Source organism: Mastigoproctus giganteus, chromosome 3 (assembly GCF_048544385.1).
Source record: "Mastigoproctus giganteus isolate SK-2022 chromosome 3, ASM4854438v1, whole genome shotgun sequence".
Lineage (NCBI taxonomy): Eukaryota > Metazoa > Arthropoda > Arachnida > Uropygi > Thelyphonidae > Mastigoproctus > Mastigoproctus giganteus.
In genome coordinates, this window is record NC_143577.1 from 202,422,079 (window position 1) to 202,430,074 (window position 7,996).

The window sequence follows — 7,996 nt, forward strand, 5'->3', positions numbered from 1 at the left end:
CCTTGAATATTCTGATAAGATGCTTTCACAGCATAACAAGCTGTTTTTTCATAGTACTGTATTTGATGTAATGTATCAGTGGTTTCTTCATACTGACAATAGGTGACGCTGCCAGTGTCACTTTCAAGAGCACCTCATGCGGAACTTGTACCACCTCATATCATTACTTTATAAGCTAATTAGTAATTCATTTATGCAACAGTGGACTTTCTGAACAATTTATTTTTATTGGAAATTCAAACATTCTAACTTTTTCAATTGTTTCTTGCTTTATATCTGACAAATATTAATTATTTGTAGGGCTAAATATATTTACGTTTGATATTTGAAGTTATTATTAGAAAAAAAACAACTAAATAAATGTGCACAATTTTGGGTCAATATATCTTAGTTTTTTTCCCTTTTCGTGTACGTATTCGAACAATTCGAATAGCCCCAACAGTCATGGTCACATGATCAGAGATCGATGTATTATTTTATTATGCAGCATACGTCATGTATTATTTATGATTAGTGTATATGATACGTCGGTACTGCTAGAGTGTATCAAAACTGCTTAAAGAATGAGTAGAAAGCTTAAAATAACACTTCAAGGTGAAAGAAGAATTGATCGAGCTTGTAGGGCCAGAGGAGGAAACCTAGAAAGAAGTCCTTATTCAACGACAACAAAGTGTTAATTAGGCTAGGGAGCACAGGTCCTTGGACAACAGATTATTGGACAAAACACATTGAGCCTGGTGAAGCCTTGTTATTCGAATGCAAAACTGCGATACTGAAGCATCCGGTAGGGTCATGGTATAGAGATATATATCAAGGGATGGAGTCGGATGACTGCATATTATCACGAATATGTTAAATGCAAAATAAAGAAAACCAATCTGAGATTCTCTAAAAGAAATCGCTGTTGGCCATCAATGACTTATGCCATAGTCATTGGCATCTTTCAGTGGATAGTACTTCTTCGCATCAGCGAAAACCAGCATGAAATGGCTGAAACCGTGGACATGTTATAATCGGACATAACGCTGATCAAAAAATTTGTAATTGAGGTTAAAAGTTGTTTTCCGATCATTTTCCTTTTCAGGAATAAAAGTAAACTGATCGAAGTCTATTCAGAGTTGGTTCAGAGTAATCACCTGAAGAATAAGCAAGTTTAGTCTATTCAGTGCCAAGGCGGACTGAAGCTGTTTTAAAGACAAAAGGATTCCCAATAAACTATTAAATATAAGTAAAGTGCCATGCTTAATTACTGACTTAAAAGATTATGATTTTCCGTATTTATTTTTAATAAAAGAATTTTGTGTTCCAGTTTGGTTTTTCAAGTTGGGAGATTTTTTAAATTTTAAATGATGCAATATTTAAGGGATATCTAAATTTGCTGATGATGTAAAGATTGGTAGAATAGTTAATGATCACCGCCAAGCAGAGCTTCTTCAGAGTGACCAGATAGACTTCAGGGATGGTGAGAAAAGTAGCGGATTTGCTTTAATCCAGCAAAGTGGAAGGTATTACACCTGGGAACTGCGACCCCAAAATAACATACACTTGGTGGAGTTGAACTGAAGTCAGCAGTGAAAGAAAGGGACTTGGGAGTTACGATACGGTCAGACATGAAGTTCTCCGAGCATTGTAGACAGGTTGCAAGGAAGGCCCATGCTGTCCTATCGATGATCTATCGAACAATTGCTAGTAGAGATAAGGACGTCATAATCCAATTATATAAGACTATTGTAAGACCACACTTGGAATACTGTGTTCAAGTATGGAGACCGCACCTAAAGAAAGACAGTTAAGCTGCTTGAAAGGGTTCAAAGACGGGTGAGATCGGCAAAACGATGTCCTTATGAGGAAAGACTTCGAATATGTAGTTTGCATAGCTTGGAAACTGGGCACCTTAGAGGAGACTTGATTGAAGTGTTTAAGGCTCTGAGCGAGAAAAGTAAAATGAATGAGGACGAAATTTTCACGGTTATAAGTGATGCTAGAAAATAGGGGCCATAAATTCAATAAATACGGGGTGGGGGAGTTGTTTAGACTGGATTGTAGGAAGTTTTATTTTAGCCGGCGAGTTATAAATTACTGGAATAAGTTACCTACATGGGTGATAGAGGCTGACAGTTTGGGGAAATTCAAAGGTCAGCTGGTTCAAAGAAGCTGCTGACGTTTATTCAAAGGTCAGCAGCTTCCTTGCACCATATGGCCATTACTAATATTAATATCATAGTGAAATTTAGATATACTTTCTAAAAGTGTCTAGAATTAAGTCCACTGGTGCAAAAATTATCACGTAGTGCGAGTTGATGAAGGAATAATACTTGCGTTTAAAACTATTTATTTAAATAATTGTTTATGAAAACAGCCTTAAAAATTGCAATAAATATAGCAATGGAAAATAAATCAATGTATGTGTGTAAGTGAACATGTTTTTTTTTAACAAATACAGCTACAAAGACAGTATCAAACCTTTATTAGCCGATGTATCCAAGATGCAACAGAACAGTCGTCAACAACAAAATCGTTGGTCACCTCAGGGATGGTGACTTCCAACATAAACTTGATGTTATCCCTCGGGAATGTTCTGACTGGCAAACAGTCCTACCACTCGAAAAAAAGGTCACATGACCTATCAACGGACTTGCTTACTGCCTTGTCGCGGTAGCACAGTAAGGTTTCCGTACATGTAGTATGAAAGAGCATCATTTAGGGTTTCTGTAATTAAGTTCCAGGAAAAGGATGAAAGTGATCCGGATGAGGTGACAGTTAGCGATACATTATTCTCCACGTTCCAAGTATCACAAGCGTTAATCCCAGTGCTTTCTTCTAAACTTACAAAATATCTAGATCGTATCCTACGTATTTGGGCAATTATATTTTACTAGAAGAAGTTAATTCATAAATTCTACTTTGGCAGCTTAGAAATGATGCAGTACGCTCTCTAGTTTTTCAGAAAGACAAAATGGCTGGAATATTCCCCTTACTATTTACATCTACTGGTGTTATTTTGAGATATATGAATGCTGTATGAACTCACGCAGCACCCGCTATCGGTTAATCATTGTTCGCTATCGAATGGTTTAAAATAATCGAGATTTTAAAAAAAGGCAGTAAATAATTGGCTTTAATATTCAATATGGCGATTCGGTACTTTGTTTTATTTATAAAAAAACAGTAAAATAATAATTGACTTCGTTCCTTTTCTTGATATAACTGAATTTCAACCCAACAAAAAGATAAAATTAAAAATTGAAAAGAGTTATTTTGAAAATCAATATAAATAGTTGTTTATTGACAAATAAACTTTATTTCGCTAAGGTTCCCACAAATTTGACTAATCCTGTCTCATTCGTAGTTTGGCAAAGTCCGATGGCATTCTAAATTCGCATATTGCGTGAATATTGACGCATATCTGATCACGATTCCAATACTTGGTAGTACACGCAATAGCATTATCAGAAGGTGACTTTTAAATCACTATTTATGCGATACATATAACTCCATAAGGTGTAAATAGATCATTGTTATAATCGAAAGCATTACAACAATAACAAGTCTACGATGATTATTGTTAAGAATGGTAAGTTGACTGAAAATGAATTATTCTAGCAAAGACATATTTTCAACAATTGACATCAAACACAATTGTAACAATATGGTAAATGATAAAACACCATCAACAATCATGTAACAATAAACAGTAAATATTAAAGCATTTAACAATAAAAATGCAACAGAAAAAATGAGCAATTGCAGTTTTCGATTTGTTGAAAAGTATAGGAAATATATACTTTTAAACAATACAAAACAATTCACTACCTAAGCATTTACTACACCGTTATTAAAGAGTATTTAATCAAAATAAGCGAAAATTTTGTTTCGATCTGTACATCGAATGATGTTCAGGTTTCACAAATTAATTTTTTAATCTATAAGAAAAGAACGGAGTTCGATTTATTTAGAATAAATATTCACTACTGAAGTACTGTAAATTAAATAGCTTAAGAAAAACAAAAAACAATGTAAAAAAAATTATGCAGACTTCTCTTTGTCACTTCTTAAACATCTTTTAAGTACAAAAATAGACTTAATCATTTTACCTAATATGTAAATAGAAATAACCTCTGTATAAACTGTAACAGGTCAGTTAAAGGTGGACGCAGGATTCGAAGTTTAGAGAAGATGCTGTTATTTTGGTTTATGTAGATCGGTCGGAATAATACAGTATTATGTGAAATGGTGGAAGATTCATTTAGAATAGTTAAAAGTTAATTTAAAATTAAGAGAAAAACATCCATAAAATGACAGCTGTTGAAAACCGTACCTTTAATCGGATCCATACACGAAAGAGGCCAAAGTAATTGACTCGTAGATTTATGAGTCCTCTTTTAGACCTCTTTTTGAATACCAGAGGATGTTTTTATCCATTTGAGTGGTAAGATCTGTCCGTAGATAACAGAAATATATAATTTTAGCCGTTCGCTGAAATTCTCTCCTGCTTGGCTCGAATTAATATATTACTTTGTCAGACTTTTCACTTATAAGGGCACAGAGGTTATACAGTAACGATAGATCTTATTAATATGCAGACGCAAAAAGTTGTGCAAGAATGCGGTCCTTAGTCGGCTATTATTACTGCATTAAAGTAAAAAAAAAAAAAAAAAAAAAAAAAAACCTAAATAAAGAATTTAAGATATTATCTTACTTATTTATCCCATAAATCTTATAGGTTTATCTTATAGATACAGTCTGTTTCTTAAAACTCAACATAAATTTATCTTTAAGTCTTTAGAATTGAAATAGCTCATTAGGTAGGCGGTATTTTATTGTGGGTGTTTGCAGTTTTATCTTGATGGAAACGAATTTTCAATCTCAAAGAAACAAAATATAATCCCAGTAGGCAGGAAATTCTCTATTGAACGGTATCACTGGCACCTGAGAAACTTCCGCTGCACCAACAGCAAACTGAGAGAATTTTTAACCCCAGCAAATTCACTAAATGTCTGATCTTCATTTAAATCGCAATGAAGTTTTGAATTATACCACAAGAATCGTTCTTTCCGTGGAAGACTCATCCTTTTAATGCATCCTTTCTCTGGAATAATTATTTTTACGTCTCTTTTCAGTTTTATAACAAGCATTAACATAATTTCTGCATTATATTAAGAAGGAAAGAAAGCATCGTTTAATTTATACACAATGATATGATTAAAATACGAAAATAATCTCTAGAATGGGAAATGATAATTTATTAAAGAGAATGCATGCAATACTTGTTTCTTTCGTTGTAACAATGTAGCAGCTTTTATATGTTGAAATATTTTTGACGTTTTATTGGCTATCTCGTTCATTTCACACGTGAGCGCGCGAGTTGCCCAAGAAGAAATCTACATTCTGTATTGTTTAATGGGCTATTTTTATTGGCTATCTCCTTCATATCACAACGTGGGCGCGCGAATTGCCCAAGAAGAAATCTACATTCAGTATTGTTTAATGGGCTATTTTTATTGGATGTCTCGTTCATTTCACACAACGTGAGCGCGCGAATTGCCCAAGAAGAAATCTACATTCAGTATTATTTAATGTGTGACGTAAAATACGTCATAATTCAGAATACTACGCAAAATGAAATTGCAATTTCAAAATGGCGGTAAGTTGAGAGATTATTGCAGACGATTTTTAACAAAAATTCGCATTCTCTGGTAATAATTAGCGGACGCAAAACAACAATACAGTTGCAAAGAGCGATACGTTGTGTTCTGTCACTTGCTCACTATAACCCACGAGATTTTACTCCACAAACAAATTAGCACGTATTCATCCACACGTCACCATAGCAACCATGATGAAGAAGATAGCGTGAATTAATTATATAGAGGTATAATACGAAGGAAGAAATAGATGGAGATAGAAGCTTTTTATTATCTATGGCGAAATAAAAGTAGACAAGTTTAAAGAGAAGATTAATGTGCATTTTTATCTTCAGATAACTAACCTTCTGTTGCCGAGATTAAGGCTGTAGCTGCCCCTACAAATTTCTTATATACATCTATTTACACAGATATACAGAGTGAGGGTGATACTTATAGAGGCACTAATTTCAAAAGATACCATTAAAACATGGAGAGAGACAGTGTTCTAAGTAAAAGAGCACAGACATTAGCAACACTGTTTGAAGCACCTGGAATTCGATGCACATATTCAAAAATGTTGATAAGGAAAGAGAAACCACTTATTTCACGTTCGTAGAAGTTGAAAGAGTACGTGAGGTACTAAACAGTTTGGTTTTTTCTGTTATCTGCATTCATTATCATTAATCATAACTGAAAAAAAAAATATATATATAGGACTGTATCGTAAGAATAGAATTATGGTGCTGTCATCTGATGGGTTTTAAAGAAACTAATTTTAATTTATTATTTTAATTTATTATTTGCTTTATTTATTTTAATTTATTATTTGATTTATTTATTTTAATTTATTAAACTATTAAAGATAAATTTTAATTTATTTTTGCATATTTTAATAAGTCAAATGCATTTTAAAATTCGTTTATATCGTTTGTAAGATTTAATAATACATTTTTTATCCTTACAAGCTCATAATCAGTCAAAAGTAATATTAACCAGCATTAGAGTCAAAATTAAAAATCGATATTTAAGGAAGACGTCTTTTGTTTTGTTTTTTTTTCTTAAGGAAAACTCTTTTTAATTTATATTTAGATTCTTCAAAGGATAAATACCTAAACGTTGTTCACACAGAACTTTCCCAAGACATAAATATTCTTGATACAGTTTCAAAAGAAAGGTTTCTCTTACCATATCAAAGAAAGCGAGCATATAAAAACACACTGTCTCTTCTTCAATGATATCCTTTTACACAGAAACAGTTAAACTGGAAAAGAAAACTTTGGAGTAGAATTCAATAGAGTTTCAACAACTTACGAACACATCTACACACGCACACATACACACACATGCATTCACACTCATTCACGCACGCATACAGACTCTAAGGGGAAAGAAATTGGAAACAGCCGTGGTTGGGGATGAGGTGGGGGAAGTAGTAGGTAAGATGCTCTTTCTTTGACTCTATCCAGAGAAAGAGGCGCATAGAAATACGGAATTATTTTAGACAAATCAAGGAGTGGTGCGTTCCCTAAGCGAGCGATGTGTGTAGATATTCCAAGGGAGATGGAACAGGGAACTAGATACTGCACGATGTCTTTTGTTTATATATATATTTCCCACACAAAAACGGCACTTGGAAGAGAACAAGCTTTTTATCTCTTAGTCTATTCTAATCCCTAATACAAATGAGTCATTTCTACACTTTTCGGACATAAGGTTATATATTTTTTTTTGTTATAAAATAGCATTCCCTCCCCCCCGGAATACTGAAAAAGGAAGCTAGCTTCTCTGCATATTTAAAGAAGGTAACTACAGTATACAATAAATCATATCATTTGTATAAATAAGCCCTATATGTTAATTTATGCTAAATAAGCACGTTATTGTAGTACAAATATCTATTCAAAAAATCGTATCAAAATCCAGTTATTCCATATTATTCGAAGAAAAAAACAGAGCTCTTCAATGCAGTTAGAAATTGATGCTCAAATGGAAATATGGGGTTTGTTGTTTTTAATTTTATTTTGACGATATTTAGCTACGTGTCTAAATTTCTACAGTTTACAACCTACAACTAATAGTACTGTTATTATCAGTACTTATCAGCGTACCGAATCAATACTACAAACCTATTTTTCCAATGAGTTTTTTTCTATCTCTACTGTAGCTCACGTACAAGATCAGTTGGTCTTAAAATGTTTATTATTAGCACTTCATACGCACGAAAACACTAGCGATTTTTCATTTATGAAGATGATGGACAGCAGTAAGTGAATAAACCAAGAATTAATTCAAGACGTATTTCGATAAAACTTTGAAGGGGAAAAAATCCAGCTTTAATAAACCGGTTATTTATTAACGAGTTGTTTAAG